The following is a 23,566-nucleotide window of genomic DNA, read 5'->3' as shown; positions in this document are numbered from 1 at the left end:
ATCAAACAGAACAGCAGTGCAAGCTTACTTCACTCATCAAACAGAGCAGCGGTGCAAGCTTACTTCACTCATCAAACAGAGAGCATCAGTGCAAGCTTACTTCACATACTAGACAGGGAGCAGACAGGGAGCAGCAGTGCAAGCTCACTTCACGCATCAGACAGAGAGAAGCAGTGCAAACTTACTTCACACAACAAATGAAGCATCAGTGCAAGCTTTCTTCACGCATCAGACAGGGAGCAGCGGTGCAAGCTTACTTCACACATCAAATGGAGCAGCAGTGCCAGCTCACTTCACGCATCAGACAGCATCGGTGCAAGCTCATTTCACATATCAAATAGGGAGCAGCAGTGCAAGCGCACTTCACGCATCAAATCGAGAGCAATGGTGCCAGCTTACTTCATACATCAAACAGGTTTCAGCAGTGCAGGCATACTTCACTCATTAAACAGAGAGAAACAGTGAAGGCTTACTTTACACATCAAACAGGGAGCAGCGATGCAAGCTTACTTTACACTTCAGACAGAGAGCAGCGATGCGATGCAAGCTTCACACATCAAACCGAGAACAGCAGTGCAAGCTTACTTCACTCATCAAACCGAGAACAGCAGTGCAAGCTTACTTCACTCATCAAACAGAGAGCAGCGGTGCAAGCTTACTTCATACATAAAACGGAGCAGCAGTTCAAGCTTACTTCACTCATCAAACAGAACAGCAGTGCAAGCTTACTTCACTCATCAAACAGAGCAGCAGTGCAAGCTTACTTCACTCATCAAACAGAGAGCAGCGGTGCAAGCTTACTTCACTCATCAAACAGAGAGCAGCGGTGCAAGCTTACTTCACTCATCAAACAGAGAGCAGCGGTGCAAGATTACTTCATACATAAAACAGGGAGCAGCAGACATACCATAGAGCCATCTGCAGGGCCCGGGCTTCTTACTTCTCTCGTGAGTTCAGTGCTAGTACCAACCCTAGTAAACTTATTTTTAAAGCACTGAAAGACCTTTCTGCCTGTAGAACCTCTCCTGCTGCAATTTGCTCTGCCTCCCACTGTGAGGAGTTGGCCGCCTTTTTTATCAATAAGGTGGATGATATCTACTTAGCCTTTCCTAGCCCCACAGGCTCCCGGCAGTGTAACACTGTCATTCCTAAAACCACCATCTTGTTATCCCATCTTCCGGAGCTTTCTACGGAGGAGTTTGACAAACTCGTGATTAGGGTGAAATCAGGCTCCCCGAAAGATCCTCTGCGGCCTTCACAATTCAGGGAATCCCCCTCTATTTGCCTTCCCCCGCTCTGTGAGCTCATCAATTTGTCTCTGTCCTCGGGCTTTGTACCTTGTCCTTGGAAACAGGCGCAGGTAATTCCTGTCCTGAAAAAACCTGCTCTTGACCCCCATAAAGCTGAAAACTATCGCCCCATTTCTCTCCTCCCGTGGGCCGCTAAACTGACTGAGGCTCATGTTAATAACATTCTAGCAAAACACCTCCATTCTGCGAATATCTTAGACCCCTCGCAGAATGGCTTCAGGCCCGGTCACAGCACCGAGACTGCGCTCTTATATATGGCGGAACACCTTCGCATGTTGGTGGATTCAGGTCACACGGCGGCACTTGTGCTCCTTGACCTAAGTGCCGCTTTCGACACTGTCTCCCATGACATCTTATTACAACGTCTGGTTGAGGCTGGGGTTGATAAGCTGGCTCTTAAATGGTTCAGATCTTTTCTATCTGATCGCTCCTTCCGGGTCATCACTCCCCCCTTTGAATCCACCCCACATGCGATTGCCCAGGGAGTTCCACAGGGTTCGGCTTTGAGCCCCACCCTATTTAATCTCTATGTCCAGCCTCTAGCTGCTGTCGCCATGCGTGGGAACCTCTCCATCGTGTCCTACGCAGACGACACGCAGCTGGCGGTTGCGATTAGTGGAGCTTCCGATCTCGAGGCAGCTAAGTTCCGTGAGGGACTTATATCTGTGGCCCACTGGATGAATGATAATTTCCTACAATTGAACGCTAAGAAAACCGAGGTGCTCATTGTGGGGAAACAAACTCATTTGTGGGGCGATAGCTGGTGGCCACCTGAACTCGGCCCTATCCCTACCCCCGTTACTGAAGTGAAAAACCTTGGGGTCTGGTTTGACTCCCAACTGAGTTTTTGCACTCATACTAAAAAGACTGCTGCATCCTGCTTTGGGATTCTGCGTCAGCTTCGGTCCACTTTTAAATATTTTGACGCTCCCACCCGACAACTGATTGTGCAGGCCATGATCTTGTCTAAACTAGATTATGCTAGCTCCCTTTTTCTTGGAGTCAACCAGGCTGAGCTTTCCCGTCTCCAACGCGTCCAAAACGCTGCCGCCAGGGCCCTGGTTGGTTTGCCCAGATTTTGCTCTGCTAGAAAAACCATCTCTAATCTCCATTGGCTTCCGGTGGCACAGAGAATAAAGTTTAAATCCCTGATTTTGACATTCAAAATCCTAAAGCTTTCTTCCCCTCAGATTTTACAGCGACTTATCTCCCCTTACGTTCCTGCTCGTTCTCTGAGGTCCTCTGCTCTCCACCTAGCCATAGTTCCTCGTTTCAAGAGAGCCAGGACCGGCGGTCGATCTTTCCGAGTTCTCGCCGCCAAGCTGTGGAATTCCTTACCTGTCCACATTCGGGCCATTGATGAGCTTTTCGCCTTCAGGAAGGCTGTTAAAACCTTTCTCTTCCCCTTGGATCCTTAGTTTTGTTGTTGTGTTGTGTCTTCCACCTCCTGTCCGGTTTTTGTTCTGTACTAGCGCCGGGACGCCCCTTTGCTGGGGCATCTGTGCGCTCTATAAATCCGGATAACATAACATAACAGTGCAAGCTTACTTCACTCATCAAACAGAACAGCAGTGCAAGCTTACTTCATACATAAAACAGGGAGCAGCAGTGCAAGCTCAATTCACACATCAAACAGAGAGCAGCAGTGCAAGCTTACTTCACACATCAAACAGAATGCAGCGGTGCAAGCTTACTTCATACATAAAACAGGGAGCAGCAGTGCAAGCTCAATTCACGCATCAAACAGAGAGCAGCAGTGCAAGCTTACTCCACTCATCAAACAGAGAGCAGTGGTGTACGCTTACTTCACACATCAAACAGAGAGCAGTGGTTCCAGCTTATTTCCCACATCAAACAGGGAGCAGCCGTGCAAGCTTACTTCACACATGGGGAGTACCACCACTTCATCTCAGGTCCCCCATAATGGCCACTGATGATCTAAGGAAATCCCTTTTCACCTCCAAAATCCTATCTGGATGCCCATGTTGGATATAGTTTTGGAATCCCCTTGTACCGCCGACAAGTCTCTGGGCTGGCACCTTGCGATAACCGAGGTCCCTTCCTCCACCACCTCTACTTCCTTCGTTTGATCTCAAAATGAGGTACCACTTGTCCCTCCAAAACCTCTGGGATACTCGACTTGAAAATGTCTGAACCTGTGTCGGGCAACAGGCACGCTGTCTGGTTCAAAGTTCCCACTCGTTGTCTGATTAGAAGGCTATGTCTAATGAAGCCAAAGCCAGGTTTATTTGTGAACGTGTACGTGGTGAGGACGATCTGCTTCTGGATAACTCAATGGTCGTTGGAGACGAGGACCGCCCCCGGTCCCTGAATGTGAGAATCTCGGACTGGGCTCTTTTGCTTGCCCCAGTCGGCCACCAGCATGTGAGTATCTCCAACAGGGTCCGAGGTAGCACCCAGGGCTTAAGAACACTCTCGCCATGTAAACTATTGGGATGTCTGGTTTCTGTGTCCCCTTTTCGAATTATTGGCCGAGTTGTGTTTCCTGCATGACCGCTCGATGTGGAGAGTACCCATGGTTCCCTTTCCTCGCCGTGGCCTGTTGGACTATCCAGGCCATGACCGAGTGGACCATCACCTGTATTCTCCTCCCTCCTGGGTATAACAAGAAACATACCTGATTTATACAACTGCATTTAAAGGTCCAGGCCAGGGTGTGCCTTCGACCCATAGGATCTCTGCGATGAGAGCATTACTTACTTCACTCCAGCAGAGGAGCAAACAGCCGTCCTTTAAGATTAGGGCGTGTTTTGTCCATCTTATTCCAGAGTCTGTGGGGACAGCCCTCTTTCGAGAATCCAGTTTCAGTTTAGGATTTAGAATAGGATTAATAACTCTTTCTGGACTCTTCGCGCCTTTGACTCATCCCAAACCTCATCTATCGTATATGATCTCCCAAATAACCCTCTCTAGACTCTTTCCTCTTTTATCCTATTCGATCCAACTAACAGACTTGCATGTCCATCGCTCAAATTAACAACTTAGATTTCCCTCGTCTAATCCACCGTGGGTTCCGAGTAGTGTGCTACTCGCCGTAAAGCACTTCAATGCCCTTTCAACGGTAATAAGTGCTATATAAATACCATTACAATTAATCTGTGCATTCTTTGCAATTTCCCACAGAAAAGCACTGCACACAATAACTTTAGGCACCAAATGATTGTCAATGGGTGAAATAAACTGCCAGCATTACTGACATTTCCCCTTTCCCTCCAGAGGATGTGATGGCGACCCTCGGGCTCAGTCATACTATTATAAGGTCAGACTGCCACCACCGTCTTCGCCCTCTCGAAAACCTCCTCAAAAGCAGTTGTTTCAGACACTGCAAAAAAGTGGGTCGATACATTTTATTATTCTGGCACAATGTGGGGTAACCATCTGCCTTAATTTCATGGCTGTTCGTTTGGCCTCGGGTCAGTTTTGGACAGCTGCACGTGGTGTGACCAAGCCTTGGCCTCCCTTTCTGCTAGTGACGTCACAAAGGTTGGTAATAGCACCTTCCTTGATGACGTACTTGCCAGGGCAGTACCTTCCCTCAGGGCAGACCCTCTGTGAAATGTTGAGTCGCAGACTAGTTTTGCTTTCTTGTTGATTTGACTCACATTTTCACGGGTGTTTTGGTTCACATGGCCAGTGCTACGATTCCCTTCCTGCTGACCTTACTTCCTGCCTGTGCCACGCCCCTGTGACGTCACTGGAACAGAAGTGGGAACAATTGCTGCACAAAATTGCTCCCGCATAACCGGCAGGGGGCAGCGCTGTGCTGCCCTCCTCTGTATGACACCCTTAGGTGACGCTGCAGGCTGCTTCTCCTCACCACTTGCAACAGGGGAAATATGTATTTTTAGGCCCTTTTCTACAATCTGGCTCCTGTCATTGGTGGCACCCTGAGGCCGCTGCCAACAATTGCCTCGATAGAGCGGTCTCTGTGCAGTGTGTTTGTAAATGTGCCGAGCCTCGCGAGGAGAAGGCGAAGTTGCAAACTCTGCTAAAAGTTGACGTGTTTCAGCAGTTTAAGCCCCGCCCTCCGGGGGTGAGGCCGGGTCTGCACCTTGCACTGCAGCACACGGTGGTGGGGCAATCCAACACTTCCCAGCCATAAAGCTTGCACGGGGTGTGGTGCAAGAGTGCAGGGCAGTGGTAAAACCTGCAAGGAGGGCACAGACTAGTAACAAGCATTGGCAAGATCTATTGGCTCTTGCAATATGTTTTAGCAATGACTGTAGCAGTAAATGAGGGGTGTTAGGGGGTCCTAATATCCTACCTTATCACCACCATCCGTAATTTAGTTTTAATCCTGACCTTGGAACCTATGATTAAAATTTTACCAGGTATCCAAAAGCCAGTTTTAATCTCACTATTCCCTACTGCAATTTTTTGTTCTATCACTGTACCCAGTTTTGGATTGTCATTTCATGTTTGTGAACACTGTCGTCACTTTCAGTTTTGTGCTGTATTTTGTTCTTGGATTATCTGTTCCCCGTCCCTATGCTCCGCCCGGTGCGTGGCTACACCTGGGCGTCGCAGCAGACCCGATGATGAAGCATGTCACACACATTGTGTGAGAGTGAGGGCAGTTTTTCATAACACACAAATGTGTCACTGCTTGTACACTTCCGTATATGCTTTTCTTTCCTCTCCACCCCTTTTTGTGTATATTACATTTACTTTAGGGGGTTTGGGTTGGTGGAGTTGTGTGTAGACCCTCTCCCCTTCCATGTGTGAGAAAAAATTAGCAATGTTGTACACCAGAGTGGCAGCTGTTCAGCATGGCTAAAAGTCAGTAGGGTAAGGGAGAGCGGTGTCGAGTGGGGTGTTCTGGAGTGGTGTAGATTGGCGTGGAGTGGAGTACAGTAGAGTTCAGTGGTGTGGAGAGGAGTGAAGTAGAGTGTCATGGAGTCGTATACAGTGTTGTGAAGTGTCGTGGAGGGAGTAGTGTTGTAGAGTGGAAGGGTGTAGAGTTGAGTGGGGTAGAGAGGAGCACAGTGTCACTTGAGTGGAGTAGCATAGAGTGTTGTGGTGTAGTGTGGAGGGCCGTAGGGGGTGTTGCGTAGAGTGTTTAGAGTGGCATACAGCGGAGTAGATTGTCATAGTGTGTAGTGGCGTAGAGTGGAGTAGTGTTTGATAGAACAGAGTGGAGTAAAGTGGCATAGAGGGCGTTGCATAGAGTGGAGTGGAGTAGTGTAGAAGAATGGCCCAGAGTTGAGTAGTGTCAGTGGAGCAGAGTGGATTGACGTAGAGTACAGTGGCATAGAGTGTAGCAATGCAGAGTAGAGTGGGGTAGAGGTCAGTGGCGGGGAGAGCAGTGTTGCCGAGTAGAGTGACGTAGAGTAGAGTTGTTTAGAGTGCTTTGACAAAACGAGTGCCGTGGAGTGCAGTGTCCTAGAGTGGTGCAGAGTAGAGTGCTGCAGAGAGCAGTGACCTAAAGTACAGTGGTGCAGAGTAGAACAGCGTTGCGCAGAGTGCAGTGCAGTGACAGAGCACATGGTAGAGTGACGCAGTGTACAGTGCAGTGGCATAGAGAAAAATGGTCTAGCATATATTGGTGTAAAGTGCAGCGGTGAAAAGTAGTTGGCATAGGTACAGTGGCGTAAGATGCATTGGTTTTGAGTAAAGTGGTGTAGAGTGAATTGGCGCTGAGTGCAGTGGTTTACAGTAGAATAGAGTGCAGTGGTGTATAGTGGTGTGGAGTGGCGCAGACTGTAGCGGCATAGAGTAGATTGTTTCAGAGTGGAGTGGTTACGGTACACTATAGTGGTACAGGGTAGAGTGTAGTGGCATAGAGTAGTTGCTTAGAGCACAGTGGCATAAAGTACAGTGGCGCAGCGTTGATTGCAGTGGAGTTGTACAGAGTGGCAAAAAGTGCAGTGGAGTAGAGTGGAGTGGTGCAGGGTAGAGTGCATAGAGGTATAGAGTAATGGCATAGAGTGCATTTGCATAGAGTGCAGTGTTGCAGAGTGTTGTGGACTGGTGTAGAGAGCAGTGGTACATAGTAGTTGTGGTAGAGTGCACTGGCCTAGAGTGGTGTGGAGTAGAGAGGCATAGAGTGCAGTGTGAGAGTGCAGTAGAGCACAGTAGATTAGACTGCAGAAGAGTGGCATAGAGTGGTGTGGAGTAGAGGCATAGAGTGCAGTGTTAGAGTGCAGTAGTGCACAGTAGATCCGAGTGGCATAGAGTGCAGAAGAGTGGCATAGAGTGGTGTGGAGTAGAGTGCAGTGGTGTAGAGTAAAGTGACATAGAGTGCAATGGTGTAGAGTAGTGTACAGTGCAGTGGCATAGAGTACAGAATAGTGGTGTACAGTGCAGTGGCGCAGAGTAGACTGGCATTGAGTGCAGTGGCATAGAGTATTGGTTTTGAGGAAAGTGGTGTAGAGTGCAGTGGTGTTGTGTGATGTGGCACAGAGTGCAATAGAGTGGCCTAGAGTGCAGTGGCAGAGTAGATTGTTCCAGAGTACAGTAAAGTGGCGTAAAATGCAGTGGTATAGAGTAGAGTGTCGTAGAGTGCAGTGTTGCATGGTGGATTGGCGTTGAGTGCAGTGGCATAAGTAGAGTGACAGAGAGTGCAATGTTGCATAGTATGCTACCGTAGAGTGCAGTGGTATATAGTAGAGTGGTGTACAGTGGAGCAGGGTAGAATAGAGTCATTTGGTGCAGATTAGATTGGAGTAAAATGCATTGGTTTTGAGTAAAGTTGTGTAGAGAGCAGTGTTGCGCACTACGGTGGCATGGAGTGGTTTAGAGTACAGTGGTGCATAGTAGTGTGGGGTAGAGTGCATTGGCTTAGAGTGGAGCGGTGCAGAAAAGAGTGCAGTGACGCAGTGTGGCGTAATGCAGAGAGGTTTGACGCAAATGTTTATTAAGCGGAACAATAAACCACAGAGCTGTCTTCTCAGGATAGGAAACTGCAGGTCACACAGTTATCACACATAACATATGGTGTATTTCTAAAGCACATGGCGCTAAATGACAGATGTTTATTGTTATCATATGTTACAGCAAACAAATGATGGACGGAATGCTGACAATGCAAACATTCTCCCCCAGTCAAAAGATCTGTGTTAAATCCACCGTTCTACTACGCCACCCCAGTATGGACCAAGCCATATGCAAATCAGTCTTGACACAGTCCAGACTGGAATGCCAGGCCAGGTCTAGGGGTGTGCGGAATTTGCGTAATCGCGTGACGCAAATCTCCGCGAAATGTTAATAAATCTCCATGAACACGCAGAATTGCTTGTTCGCTATGCTATTTTACTGTTCGCAATCGCCGTTTGGTGCTCGGGGGGAAATATAGTGCGAACATGCATTTTGAAAACGCGAACAAACTAAAAATTTCGCGAAGTCGTGGAACGCAGAATTATGGGCAATTTTGTGTTCGCTGCGGAACGCAAATTTACCCTAATTCCGCAAATTTCTCGAGCAGAACGGAATTTGTCTCCCAGGCCTAGCCAGGTCCTCCCTGGACCGGCAACAGGCATCCTGGGACCGGTTTCAGGGTATGTCACCCTTCTTCAGCCAGGCTAGCTTGAATCCAGTGGCACAGTAAGCAAGGGACCCACGTCTGGGCATACCCATCCCATTTAGGACGAAAAATGTTACAGCCAACAAATGATGGATGGAATGCTGACAATGCAAACATTCTCCCTAGTCAAGCTATCCTGGCTGATGAGGGCTGAAAGCCCGAAACCGATCCTAGGATGTTTGTTTCCAGTCCAGGGAGGACCTGGCTTGGCAGTTCGGGCTGGACTGCTCCCATGAGGCACAGGGTCAAGACTGATTTGCATATGGCTGGGTCGAAACTGGAACGGCATGGTGAGCAAAAAAATTATGGATTTAGGCCCAGATCTCTGTACTGGGGTGAATGTATGAAATTGTTCTACAATCTGTCCATCAATTGTTCTTTTTGCATTTGTCACCATGAGTGGGACAAGTATGCTCAGATGTGAGTCCGGCTGAAAGCCCGAAACTGGTCATAGGATGCTTGTTTCTAGTCCATGGAGGACATGGCCTGTCAGTTTGGGCTTTACTGTTGCCATTGGGCCCAATTGCATATGGCTGGTTCAAACTGGAATGGCATGGTGAGCAAAAAACGATGGATTTAGGCCAAGATCTCTGTATTGGGGTGAATGTATGACATTGTTCTGCATCCTGTCCATCAATTGTTATTTTTCCGTTTATTGTTAGCAGTAGGTGTTCAACCCACAACGCTACCTAGCTGGGACTGGTACATTTGCCTCGAATATACTCCGATCCGAGCAGCATGCACACCGACTCGCGAAGTTATCTCGACGTAATGGGGGGTGCAACCGCAGCACTGGTTCAACCTCCTGAGCTGCCCGAGTGGCTTCCACCGTCATAAGCCACTCAGTATCAGCCATTCTCAAACAGGCGGGACACCCCAAGCGTGACAATCCCAGCGCGCACGTGAGGACACGTAGTGTGGAAAGTATTCATGTAATGCTCATTCGGCTGAAAGGCGGAGCAGCGCCTCTACTTCGAGAGTCAGTGGCGGGAGAACAGGAGTCGTCTCGGTTTCGGTTCTCGGGGTGAAATGTGAAAGCTCGTTTGGATGCAGCGCTTAAAAGCGGAGACGGGCGCGCCGGTTTCTAAGCACTTGCGCTTTCAGTAGATTGCAGAACTGGGGCACGCACGGGGAAGTGAGACACTTGGCCAGGATCACACGTTTCTGGTGACGCAGGGAGGCCGGGACTCGTGTGTGGCCAACCTGTTTGAGTCATCCATCTGCTTAACCATCCGGAGAGAGCGCTGGCACCCCTCCTCCCCAACCCCCTGGAGGGAGAGGGGCGGTGCAGACTCGTGCCAGCGGTGTGCTGTAGCTGACTTTGGAGAATGGTGAGGGTGATCTAACACCTACTTTTCAGAAGTGCATACAGCGCCAAGGGGCCCCTTCGCAGCGCACTGAGGCGCTAGACACGGGGCAGGTTGCGCCCCATGCACTTGGCTGCCTCGGGTCCTCCGCATGGAGGGAGGGCTGGACCGGACCGGAGGGCAGGGCGCCGCGCCCTCCCTGCCCTCTCCGCCAATGGATGGGCGGAGGTGAGGGGGGCGGGGAGCCGAGGTGTGGGGGTAGGAGCACGGCGTCCAACCCCCGACTCATCCCGCGGCGCTCCCGGGGCAGGAAATGAAGTCACCCGGCTGCAGTCTGGAGGTCTCCCGCCCAGGGCTCTCCAACGGATCGTGGGGAGGGCGGTGAGCGCGGACCCCGAGTGAGGATCCCCCTGGACCCCGAGGGAGGCCCCCCTGGACGAGGCTCCGCTGGGACCCACTGGACACGCGCGGTGAGTGAAGCACCTGTGACACCTGGGCTAGGAGTTGCGGTGAGTTGGGCTTTTTCAACAGACCAGTGCATTCTGGGTCTTGTAGTCCTTGTGCATCACAGGTGGCGCGTGGTAACGGAGGGCCCCAGATTCAAGCAGATGTCCCTAGTGAGGCGTGTGTCCTTTTCCTTGGCACCCTCCGCAGTGTGTGGGATGTACATGCCCCAACTGACGTCAAAAGTAGCCAGTACAGTGTATTGTTCTCTCTGACCTCAGACGCTGTGTAAGTTGCGTCAGCATGACGTCTCAAACTGTGCAATGCAACGTTTCGTCTGGGTAATAAGCCACTGCCGATAAAATGCACCAAGCCCCTCCTCTGACACCTCCAACACCAATGGGGCGCATCCTTCTAAGCTTATGACGTCACAAACAGACGAGGGAATGACGCGGTATAGGCTCGTGACATCACAAGCACCGGTTGGATTGAAGCATGTTAAGCTCATGACATCACAAACACCCAGTACAGTGAAGCGTTCTAAACGCATGACATCATAAACAGCCATAACAATGAAGCGTTCCAAGCTTATGACATCACAAACAGCCGGTGGAATGGAACGCTCTAAGCCTATGACATCACAGCCAGTGGGCAGGACGGTGTAAGCCTGCCTGACATCTCAAAGCCAGTGTGATGCAGCCTTGTGAGCTATGACATCACAAGCCATTGGAATGTAGCGCTCGAAGCCTATGCCTTCAGTCTTTGGAATGTAGTGCTCTAAGCCTATGCCTTCAGTCTTTGGAAGCCTATGCCTTCAGTCTTTGGAATGTAGCGCTCTAAGCCTATGTCTTCAGTCATTGGAATGTAGAGCTCGAAGTCTATGCCTTCAGTCATTGGAATGTAGCGCTCTAAGCCTATGCCTTCAGTCTTTGGAATGTAGCGCTCGAAGCCTATGCCTTCAGTCATTGGAATGTAGCGCTCGAAGCCTATGTCATCAGTCATTAGAATGTAGAGCTCTAAGTCTATGCCTTCAGTCATTGGAATGTAGCGCTCGAAGCCTATGCCTTCAGTCATTGGAATGTAGAGCTCTAAGCCTATGCTTTCAGTCTTTGGAATGTAGCGCTCGAAGCCTATGCCTTTAGTCATTGGAATGTAGCGCTCGAAGCCTATGCCTTCAGTCATTGGAATGTAGAGCTCTAAGCCTATGCCTTCAGTCATTGGAATGGAGCGCTCTAAGCCTATGCGTTCAGTCATTGGAATGTAGAGCTCTAAGCCTATGCTTTCAGTCATTGGAATGTAGCGCTCGAAGCCTATGCCATCAGTCATTAGAATGTAGAGCTCTAAGTCTATGCCTTCAGTCATTAGAATGTAGCGCTCGAAGCCTATGCCTTCAGTCATTGGAATGTAGAGCCATAAGCCTATGCCTTCAGTCATTGGAATGTAGCGCTCTAAGCCTATGCCTTCAGTCTTTGGAATGTAGCGCTCGAAGCCTATGCCTTCAGTCTTTGGAATGTAGTGCTCGAAGCCTATGCCTTCAGTCATTGGAATGTAGCGCTCGAAGCCTATGCCTTCAGTCTTTGGAATGTAGTGCTCTAAGTCTATGCCTTCAGTCTTTGGAAGCCTATGCCTTCAGTCATTGGAAGCCTATGCCCTCAGTCATTGGAATGTAGCGCTCGAAGCCTATGCCTTCAGTCTTTGGAATGTAGTGATCTAAGTCTATGCCTTCAGTCTTTGGAAGCCTATGCCTTCAGTCATTGGAATGTAGCGCTCGAAGCCTATGCCTTCAGTCTTTGGAATGTTGCGCTCGAAGCCTATGCCTTCAGTCATTGGAATGTAGCGCTCGAAGCCTATGCCATCAGTCATTAGAATGTAGAGCTCTAAGTCTATGCCTTCAGTCATTGGAATGTAGCGCTCGAAGCCGATGCCTTCAGTTATTGGAATGTAGAGCTCTAAGCCTATGCCTTCAGTCATTGGAATGTAGCGCTCTAAGCCTATGCCTTCAGTCTTTGGAATGTAGCGCTCGAAGCCTATGCCTTCAGTCTTTGGAATGTAGTGCTCGAAGCCTATGCCTTCAGTCATTGGAATGTAGCGCTCGAAGCCTATGCCTTCCGTCATTGGAATGTAGAGCTCTAAGCCTATGCCTTCAGTCATTGGAATGTAGAGCTCGAAGTCTATGCCTTCAGTCATTGGAATGTAGCGCTCTAAGCCTATGCCTTCAGTCTTTGGAATGTAGCGCTCGAAGCCTATGCCTTCAGTCATTGGAATGTAGCGCTCGAAGCCTATGTCATCAGTCATTAGAATGTAGAGCTCTAAGTCTATGCCTTCAGTCATTGGAATGTAGCGCTCGAAGCCTATGCCTTCAGTCATTGGAATGTAGAGCTCTAAGCCTATGCTTTCAGTCTTTGGAATGTAGCGCTCGAAGCCTATGCCTTCAGTCATTGGAATGTAGCGCTCGAAGCCTATGCCTTCAGTCATTGGAATGTAGAGCTCTAAGCCTATGCCTTCAGTCATTGGAATGGAGCGCTCTAAGCCTATGCGTTCAGTCATTGGAATGTAGAGCTCTAAGCCTATGCTTTCAGTCTTTGGAATGTAGCGCTCGAAGCCTATGCCTTCAGTCATTGGAATGTAGCGCTCGAAGCCTATGCCATCAGTCATTAGAATGTAGAGCTCTAAGTCTATGCTTTCAGTCTTTGGAATGTAGCGCTCTAAGCCTATGCTTTCAGTCTTTGGAATGTAGCGCTCGAAGCCTATGCCTTCAGTCATTGGAATGTAGCGCTCGAAGCCTATGCCATCAGTCATTAGAATGTAGAGCTCTAAGTCTATGCCTTCAGTCATTAGAATGTAGCGCTCGAAGCCTATGCCTTCAGTCATTGGAATGTAGAGCCATAAGCCTATGCCTTCAGTCATTGGAATGTAGCGCTCTAAGCCTATGCCTTCAGTCTTTGGAATGTAGCGCTCGAAGCCTATGCCTTCAGTCTTTGGAATGTAGTGCTCGAAGCCTATGCCTTCAGTCATTGGAATGTAGCGCTCGAAGCCTATGCCTTCAGTCTTTGGAATGTAGTGCTCTAAGTCTATGCCTTCAGTCTTTGGAAGCCTATGCCTTCAGTCATTGGAAGCCTATGCCCTCAGTCATTGGAATGTAGCGCTCGAAGCCTATGCCTTCAGTCTTTGGAATGTAGTGATCTAAGTCTATGCCTTCAGTCTTTGGAAGCCTATGCCTTCAGTCATTGGAATGTAGCGCTCGAAGCCTATGCCTTCAGTCTTTGGAATGTTGCGCTCGAAGCCTATGCCTTCAGTCATTGGAATGTAGCGCTCGAAGCCTATGCCATCAGTCATTAGAATGTAGAGCTCTAAGTCTATGCCTTCAGTCATTGGAATGTAGCGCTCGAAGCCGATGCCTTCAGTTATTGGAATGTAGAGCTCTAAGCCTATGCCTTCAGTCATTGGAATGTAGCGCTCTAAGCCTATGCCTTCAGTCTTTGGAATGTAGCGCTCGAAGCCTATGCCTTCAGTCTTTGGAATGTAGCGCTCGAAGCCTATGCCTTCAGTCATTGGAATGTAGCGCTCGAAGCCTATGCCATCAGTCATTAGAATGTAGAGCTCTAAGTCTATGCCTTCAGTCATTGGAATGTAGAGCTCTAAGTCTATGCCTTCAGTCATTGGAATGTAGCGCTCGAAGCCTATGCCTTCAGTCATTGGAATGTAGTGCTCTAAGTCTATGCCTTCAGTCTTTGGAAGCCTATGCCTTCAGTCATTGGAATGTAGCGCTCTAAGCCTATGCCTTCAGTCTTTGGAATGTAGCGCTCGAAGCCTATGCCTTCAGTCTTTGGAATGTAGCGCTCGAAGCCTATGCCTTCAGTCTTTGGAATGTTGCGCTCGAAGCCTATGCCTTCAGTCATTGGAATGTAGCGCTCGAAGCCTATGCCATCAGTCATTAGAATGTAGAGCTCTAAGTCTATGCCTTCAGTCATTGGAATGTAGCGCTCGAAGCCTATGCCTTCAGTCATTGGAATGTAGAGCTCTAAGCCTATGCCTTCAGTCATTGGAATGTAGCGCTCTAAGCCTATGCCTTCAGTCTTTGGAATGTAGCGCTCGAAGCCTATGCCTTCAGTCTTTGGAATGTAGCGCTCGAAGCCTATGCCTTCAGTCATTGGAATGTAGCGCTCGAAGCCTATGCCATCAGTCATTAGAATGTAGAGCTCTAAGTCTTTGCCTTCAGTCATTGGAATGTAGCGCTCGAAGCCTATGCCTTCAGTCATTGGAATGTAGTGCTCTAAGTGTATGCCTTCAGTCTTTGGAAGCCTATGCCTTCAGTCATTGGAATGTAGCGCTCGAAGCCTATGCCTTCAGTCGTTGGAATGTTGCGCTCGAAGCCTATGCCTTCAGTCGTTGGAATGTTGCCCTCTAAGTCTATGCCTTCAGTCATTGGAATGTAGCGCTCGAAGCCTATGCCTTGAGTCGTTGGAATGTAGCGCTCGAAGCCTATGCCTTCAGTCATTGGAATGTAGAGCTCTAAGCCTATGCCTTCACTCATTGGAATGTAGAGCTCGAAGCCTATGCCTTCAGTCATTGGAATGTAGAGCTCTAAGCCTATGCCTTCAGTCATTGGAATGTAGCGCTCTAAGCCTATGCCTTCAGTCATTGGAATGTAGCGCTCTAAGCCTATGCCTTCAGTCTTTGGAATGTAGCGCTCGAAGCCTATGCCTTCAGTCTTTGGAATGTAGCGCTCGAAGCCTATGCCTTCAGTCATTGGAATATAGCGCTCGAAGCCTATGCCTTCAGTCATTGGAATGTAGACCTCTAAGCCTATGCCTTCAGTCATTGGAATGGAGCGCTCTAAGCCTATGCCTTCAGTCATTGGAATGTAGAGCTCTAAGCCTATGCCTTCAGTCATTGGAATGTAGCGCTCGAAGCCTATGCCTTCAGTCATTGGAATGTAGCACTCAAAGCCTATGCCTTCAGTTATTGGAATGTAGCGCGCTAAGCCTATGCCTTCAGTCATTGGAATGGAGCGCTCTAAGCCTATGCCTTCAGTCATTGGAATGTAGCGCTCTAAGCCTATGCCTTCAGTCTTTGGAATGTAGCGCTCGAAGCCTATGCCTTCAGTCTTTGGAATGTAGCGCTCGAACCCTATGCCTTCAGTCATTGGAATGTAGAGCTCTAAGTCTATGCCTTCAGTCATTGGAATGTAGCACTCGAAGCCTATGCCTTCAGTCATTGGAATGTAGTGCTCTAAGTCTATGCCTTCAGTCTTTGGAAGCCTATGCCCTCAGTCATTGGAATGTAGCGCTCGAAGCCTATGCCTTCAGTCTTTGGAATGTAGTGCTCTAAGTCTATGCCTTCAGTCTTTGGAAGCCTATGCCTTCAGTCATTGGAATGTAGCGCTCGAAGCCTATGCCTTCAGTCATTGGAATGTAGTGCTCTAGGTCTATGCCTTCAGTCATTGGAATGTAGTGCTCTAGGTCTATGCCTTCAGTCATTGGAATGTAGCGCTCGAAGCCTATGCCCTCAGTCATTGGAATATAGCGCTCGAAGCCTATGCCTTCAGTCTTTGGAATATAGTGCTCTGTCTATGCCTTCAGTCTTTGGAAGCCTATGCCTTCAGTCATTGGAATGTAGCGCTCGAAGCCTATGCCTTCAGTCGTTGGAATGTTGCGCTCGAAGCCTATGCCTTCAGTCGTTGGAATGTTGCGCTCTAAGTCTATGCCTTCAGTCATTGGAATGTAGCGCTCGAAGCCTATGCCTTCAGTCATTGGAATGTAGAGCTCTAAGCCTATGCCTTCAGTCATTGGAATGTAGTGCTCTAAGTCTATGCCTTCAGTCATTGGAATGTAGCGCTCGAAGCCTATGCCTTGAGTCGTTGGAATGTAGCGCTCGAAGCCTATGCCTTCAGTCATTGGAATGTAGAGCTCTAAGCCTATGCCTTCAGTCATTGGAATGTAGAGCTCTAAGCCTATGCCTTCAGTCATTGGAATGTAGCGCTCTAAGCCTATGCCTTCAGTCTTTGGAATGTAGCGCTCGAAGCCTATGCCTTCAGTCATTGGAATGTAGCGCTCGAAGCCTATGCCTTCAGTCATTGGAATGTAGAGCTCTAAGCCTATGCCTTCAGTCATTGGAATGTAGCGCTCTAAGCCTATGCCTTCAGTCATTGGAATGTAGCGCTCTAAGCCTATGCCTTCAGTCTTTGGAATGTAGCGCTCGAAGCCTATGCCTTCAGTCTTTGGAATGTAGCGCTCGAAGCCTATGCCTTCAGTCATTGGAATATAGCGCTCGAAGCCTATGCCTTCAGTCATTGGAATGTAGAGCTCTAAGCCTATGCCTTCAGTCATTGGAATGGAGCGCTCTAAGCCTATGCCTTCAGTCATTGGAATGGAGCGCTCGAAGCCTATGCCTTCAGTCATTGGAATGTAGAGCTCTAAGCCTATGCTTTCAGTCTTTGGAATGTAGCGCTCGAAGCCTATGCCTTCAGTCATTGGAATGTAGCGCTCGAAGCCTATGCCATCAGTCATTAGAATGTAGAGCTCTAAGTCTATGCCTTCAGTCATTAGAATGTAGCGCTCGAAGCCTATGCCTTCAGTCATTGGAATGTAGAGCCATAAGCCTATGCCTTCAGTCATTGGAATGTAGCGCTCTAAGCCTATGCCTTCAGTCTTTGGAATGTAGCGCTCGAAGCCTATGCCTTCAGTCTTTGGAATGTAGTGCTCGAAGCCTATGCCTTCAGTCATTGGAATGTAGCGCTCGAAGCCTATGCCTTCAGTCTTTGGAATGTAGTGCTCTAAGTCGATGCCTTCAGTCTTTGGAAGCCTATGCCTTCAGTCATTGGAAGCCTATGCCCTCAGTCATTGGAATGTAGCGCTCGAAGCCTATGCCTTCAGTCTTTGGAATGTAGTGATCTAAGTCTATGCCTTCAGTCTTTGGAAGCCTATGCCTTCAGTCATTGGAATGTAGCGCTCGAAGCCTATGCCTTCAGTCTTTGGAATGTTGCGCTCGAAGCCTATGCCTTCAGTCATTGGAATGTAGCGCTCGAAGCCTATGCCATCAGTCATTAGAATGTAGAGCTCTAAGTCTATGCCTTCAGTCATTGGAATGTAGCGCTCGAAGCCGATGCCTTCAGTTATTGGAATGTAGAGCTCTAAGCCTATGCCTTCAGTCATTGGAATGTAGCGCTCTAAGCCTATGCCTTCAGTCTTTGGAATGTAGCGCTCGAAGCCTATGCCTTCAGTCTTTGGAATGTAGCGCTCGAAGCCTATGCCTTCAGTCATTGGAATGTAGCGCTCGAAGCCTATGCCATCAGTCATTAGAATGTAGAGCTCTAAGTCTATGCCTTCAGTCATTGGAATGTAGAGCTCTAAGTCTATGCCTTCAGTCATTGGAATGTAGCGCTCGAAGCCTATGCCTTCAGTCATTGGAATGTAGTGCTCTAAGTCTATGCCTTCAGTCTTTGGAAGCCTATGCCTTCAGTCATTGGAATGTAGCGCTCTAAGCCTATGCCTTCAGTCTTTGGAATGTAGCGCTCGAAGCCTATGCCTTCAGTCTTTGGAATGTAGCGCTCGAAGCCTATGCCTTCAGTCATTGGAATGTAGCGCTCGAAGCCTATGCCATCAGTCATTAGAATGTAGAGCTCTAAGTCTATGCCTTCAGTCATTGGAATGTAGAGCTCTAAGTCTATGCCTTCAGTCATTGGAATGTAGCGCTCGAAGCCTATGCCTTCAGTCTTTGGAATGTTGCGCTCGAAGCCTATGCCTTCAGTCATTGGAATGTAGCGCTCGAAGCCTATGCCATCAGTCATTAGAATGTAGAGCTCTAAGTCTATGCCTTCAGTCATTGGAATGTAGCGCTCGAAGCCTATGCCTTCAGTCATTGGAATGTAGAGCTCTAAGCCTATGCCTTCAGTCATTGGAATGTAGCGCTCTAAGCCTATGCCTTCAGTCTTTGGAATGTAGCGCTCGAAGCCTATGCCTTCAGTCTTTGGAATGTAGCGCTCGAAGCCTATGCCTTCAGTCATTGGAATGTAGCGCTCGAAGCCTATGCCATCAGTCATTAGAATGTAGTGCTCTAAGTGTATGCCTTCAGTCTTTGGAAGCCTATGCCTTCAGTCATTGGAATGTAGCGCTCGAAGCCTATGCCTTCAGTCGTTGGAATGTTGCGCTCGAAGCCTATGCCTTCAGTCGTTGGAATGTTGCGCTCTAAGTCTATGCCTTCAGTCATTGGAATGTAGCGCTCGAAGCCTATGCCTTGAGTCGTTGGAATGTAGCGCTCGAAGCCTATGCCTTCAGTCATTGGAATGTAGAGCTCTAAGCCTATGCCTTCACTCATTGGAATGTAGAGCTCGAAGCCTATGCCTTCAGTCATTGGAATGTAGAGCTCTAAGCCTATGCCTTCAGTCATTGGAATGTAGCGCTCTAAGCCTATGCCTTCAGTCATTGGAATGTAGCGCTCTAAGCCTATGCCTTCAGTCTTTGGAATGTAGCGCTCGAAGCCTATGCCTTCAGTCTTTGGAATGTAGCGCTCGAAGCCTATGCCTTCAGTCATTGGAATATAGCGCTCGAAGCCTATGCCTTCAGTCATTGGAATGTAGACCTCTAAGCCTATGCCTTCAGTCATTGGAATGGAGCGCTCTAAGCCTATGCCTTCAGTCATTGGAATGTAGAGCTCTAAGCCTATGCCTTCAGTCATTGGAATGTAGCGCTCGAAGCCTATGCCTTCAGTCATTGGAATGTAGCACTCAAAGCCTATGCCTTCAGTTATTGGAATGTAGCGCGCTAAGCCTATGCCTTCAGTCATTGGAATGGAGCGCTCTAAGCCTATGCCTTCAGTCATTGGAATGTAGCGCTCTAAGCCTATGCCTTCAGTCTTTGGAATGTAGCGCTCGAAGCCTATGCCTTCAGTCTTTGGAATGTAGCGCTCTAACCCTATGCCTTCAGTCATTGGAATGTAGAGCTCTAAGTCTATGCCTTCAGTCATTGGAATGTAGCACTCGAAGCCTATGCCTTCAGTCATTGGAATGTAGTGCTCTAAGTCTATGCCTTCAGTCTTTGGAAGCCTATGCCCTCAGTCATTGGAATGTAGCGCTCGAAGCCTATGCCTTCAGTCTTTGGAATGTAGTGCTCTAAGTCTATGCCTTCAGTCTTTGGAAGCCTATGCCTTCAGTCATTGGAATGTAGCGCTCGAAGCCTATGCCTTCAGTCATTGGAATGTAGTGCTCTAGGTCTATGCCTTCAGTCATTGGAATGTAGTGCTCTAGGTCTATGCCTTCAGTCATTGGAATGTAGCGCTCGAAGCCTATGCCCTCAGTCATTGGAATATAGCGCTCGAAGCCTATGCCTTCAGTCTTTGGAATATAGTGCTCTGTCTATGCCTTCAGTCTTTGGAAGCCTATGCCTTCAGTCATTGGAATGTAGCGCTCGAAGCCTATGCCTTCAGTCGTTGGAATGTTGCGCTCGAAGCCTATGCCTTCAGTCGTTGGAATGTTGCGCTCTAAGTCTATGCCTTCAGTCATTGGAATGTAGCGCTCGAAGCCTATGCCTTCAGTCATTGGAATGTAGAGCTCTAAGCCTATGCCTTCAGTCATTGGAATGTAGTGCTCTAAGTCTATGCCTTCAGTCATTGGAATGTAGCGCTCGAAGCCTATGCCTTGAGTCGTTGGAATGTAGCGCTCGAAGCCTATGCCTTCAGTCATTGGAATGTAGAGCTCTAAGCCTATGCCTTCAGTCATTGGAATGTAGAGCTCTAAGCCTATGCCTTCAGTCATTGGAATGTAGCGCTCTAAGCCTATGCCTTCAGTCTTTGGAATGTAGCGCTCGAAGCCTATGCCTTCAGTCATTGGAATGTAGCGCTCGAAGCCTATGCCTTCAGTCATTGGAATGTAGAGCTCTAAGCCTATGCCTTCAGTCATTGGAATGTAGCGCTCTAAGCCTATGCCTTCAGTCATTGGAATGTAGCGCTCTAAGCCTATGCCTTCAGTCTTTGGAATGTAGCGCTCGAAGCCTATGCCTTCAGTCTTTGGAATGTAGCGCTCGAAGCCTATGCCTTCAGTCATTGGAATATAGCGCTCGAAGCCTATGCCTTCAGTCATTGGAATGTAGAGCTCTAAGCCTATGCCTTCAGTCATTGGAATGGAGCGCTCTAAGCCTATGCCTTCAGTCATTGGAATGTAGAGCTCTAAGCCTATGCCTTCAGTCATTGGAATGTAGCGCTCGAAGCCTATGCCTTCAGTCATTGGAATGTAGCACTCGAAGCCTATGCCTTCAGTTATTGGAATGTAGCGCGCTAAGCCTATGCCTTCAGTCATTGGAATGGAGCGCTCTAAGCCTATGCCTTCAGTCATTGGAATGTAGCGCTCTAAGCCTATGCCTTCAGTCTTTGGAATGTAGCGCTCGAAGCCTATGCCTTCAGTCTTTGGAATGTAGCGCTCGAAGCCTATGCCTTCAGTCATTGGAATGTAGAGCTCTAAGTCTATGCCTTCAGTCATTGGAATGTAGCGCTCGAAGCCTATGCCTTCAGTCATTGGAATGTAGTGCTCTAAGTCTATGCCTTCAGTCTTTGGAAGCCTATGCCCTCAGTCATTGGAATGTAGCGCTCGAAGCCTATGCCTTCAGTCTTTGGAATGTAGTGCTCTAAGTCTATGCCTTCAGTCTTTGGAAGCCTATGCCTTCAGTCATTGGAATGTAGCGCTCGAAGCCTATGCCTTCAGTCATTGGAATGTAGTGCTCTAGGTCTATGCCTTCAGTCATTGGAATGTAGTGCTCTAGGTCTATGCCTTCAGTCATTGGAATGTAGCGCTCGAAGCCTATGCCTTCAGTCATTGGAATGTAGAGCTCTAAGCCTATGCCTTCAGTCATTGGAATGTAGTGCTCTAAGTCTATGCCTTCAGTCATTGGAATGTAGCGCTCGAAGCCTATGCCTTGAGTCATTGGAATGTAGCGCTTGAAGCCTATGCCTTCAGTCATTGGAATGTAGAGCTCTAAGCCTATGCCTTCAGTCATTGGAATGGAGCGCTCTAAGCCTATGCCTTCAGTCATTGGAATGTAGCGCTCTAAGCCTATGCCTTCAGTCTTTGGAATGTAGCGCTCGAAGCCTATGCCTTCAGTCATTGGAATGTAGCACTCTAAGCCTATGCCTTCAGTCTTTGGAATGTAGCGCTCTAAGCCTATGCCTTCAGTCTTTGGAATATAGCGCTCGAAGCCTATGCCTTCAGTCATTGGAATGTAGCGCTCGAAGCCTATGCCTTCAGTCATTGGAATGTAGCGCTCGAAGCCTTTGCCTTCAGTCATTGGAATGTAGCGCTCTAAGCCCATTGCATCACAAACAGCCACTGTAACACGTTACTCTCCGTTTACGACGTCACAGCCAGGCCACTGCATGTAACCTGCACAGCCCGAGGACAGGGGCGGCTGGTGACATTTGAAAGTGGTGGGGCGTAAACTAATTTGCATATTGCACCGCAGCGAGCGAGCCCGAACCACCTTGCATCCATCCATACATCATTCATGCATCCACCCATCCATCCACCCACCCACCCATCCATCCACCAATTCTGCATCCATCCTGCATCCATCATTCATTCATGCATCCACCCATCCATCCAGCATCCATCATTCATTCATGCATTCACCCATCCATCCATCCATCATTCATTCATGCATCCACCCATCCATCCATCCACCCATCCATCCTGCATCCATCATTCATTCATGCATCCATCCATCCACCCATCCATCATCCATCCTGCATCCATTCATGTGTCCACCCATCCATCCACCCATCCTGCATCCATCATTCATGCATCCACCCATCCATCCATCCTGCATCCATCCATCCATCCATCATTCATTCATGCATCCATCCATCCATCCACCCATCCATCATCCATATTGCATCCATTCATGTGTCCACCCATCCATCCACCCATCCTGCATCCATCATTCATTCATCCACCCATCCTGCATCCATCCTGCATCCATCATTCATTCATGCATCCACCATCCATTCATCCACCCATCATTCATCCATCATCCATCCATCCATCCATCCATCCACCCATCCTGCATCCATCATTCATTCATGCACCCATCCATCCACCCTGCATCCATCCTGCATCCATCATTCATTCATGCACCCATCCATCCACCCTGCATCCATCCTGCATCCATCATTCATTCATCCACCCATCATTCATCCATCATCCATCCATCCACCCATCCTGCATCCATAATTCATTCATGCACCCATCCATCCACCCTGCATCCATCCTGCATCCATCATTCATTCATCTACCCATCCACCCATCCTGCATCCATCCTGCATCCATCATTCATTCATGCATCCACCCATCCATTCGTCCACCCATCATTCATCCTGCATCCATTCATGCATCCACCCATCCTGCATCCATCATTCATGTATTTTATGACCATATAACTTGCACACAGCTTGTCAGTGTTTAATACCAGTCTCGAACCTTGTACTCCAGCACCAATGATACATGATTAATATTAATTGTTTTTAAAAACATGTATTTATTCAACACAAATTTCACACCTTAGTCGGAACATCATTTTTATTTGTTTTTTAAAATATCTATTTATTTAACACCAAAGTAAGTCATGTATACATGTTTATGGTTCGATAAGAGGCTCGAACCTGGTTTCCCAGGACCAAAGTCGGCCGTGCTATCGGTCAGGGGTTATGTAACCGGGCTATGTAGTGACCAGCCAATCCTGCGCCAGGATTGGCTGGGGGGGCACCATGACTCCTCGCCCAGTCGCCCTGTGTAACCCCGGGGGCTGCGGCCCGCCCCCTGGTCCTCTCTCTAAGGGGGAATTCACAAGAAAACGATCTGCGCATGCGCGGGCATGTTTGTGCCCAAAAAATACACTTGCGCAGCTGCAGCAGCCCGATCCTCACCCCCCCACCCCCCCCTGCGCACTCCGGGAAGGTCGGGTGTCTCCCGGTTTCCCGGC

At 48.6% G+C, this 23,566-nt stretch overlaps 1 protein-coding gene across 3 annotated transcripts in view; it reads left to right on the top strand.

Moving 5' to 3' along the window:
• The window catches only part of ARHGEF15 (Rho guanine nucleotide exchange factor 15), a 415,996-nt gene that overhangs the window by 173,627 nt on the left and 218,803 nt on the right, over positions 1-23,566 (top strand). The window contains exon 1 of one of the 3 annotated variants that reach the window (XM_078670672.1): positions 10,407-10,630. The exons of the other annotated variants lie outside the window; for them this stretch is intronic. The gene's annotated coding sequence lies outside the window, so the exon portion shown is untranslated. Of the gene's footprint in view, positions 1-10,406; positions 10,631-23,566 lie in introns of those variants that run through there. 3 annotated transcript variants of the gene reach the window in all.

The sequence above is a fragment of the Lissotriton helveticus genome, chromosome 12 (genome assembly GCF_964261635.1).
Source record: "Lissotriton helveticus chromosome 12, aLisHel1.1, whole genome shotgun sequence".
Taxonomy (NCBI): Eukaryota; Metazoa; Chordata; class Amphibia; order Caudata; family Salamandridae; genus Lissotriton; species Lissotriton helveticus.
The sequence above is the reverse complement of the archived record's forward strand: the minus strand, read 5'-3'. Positions and strand labels throughout refer to the sequence as shown.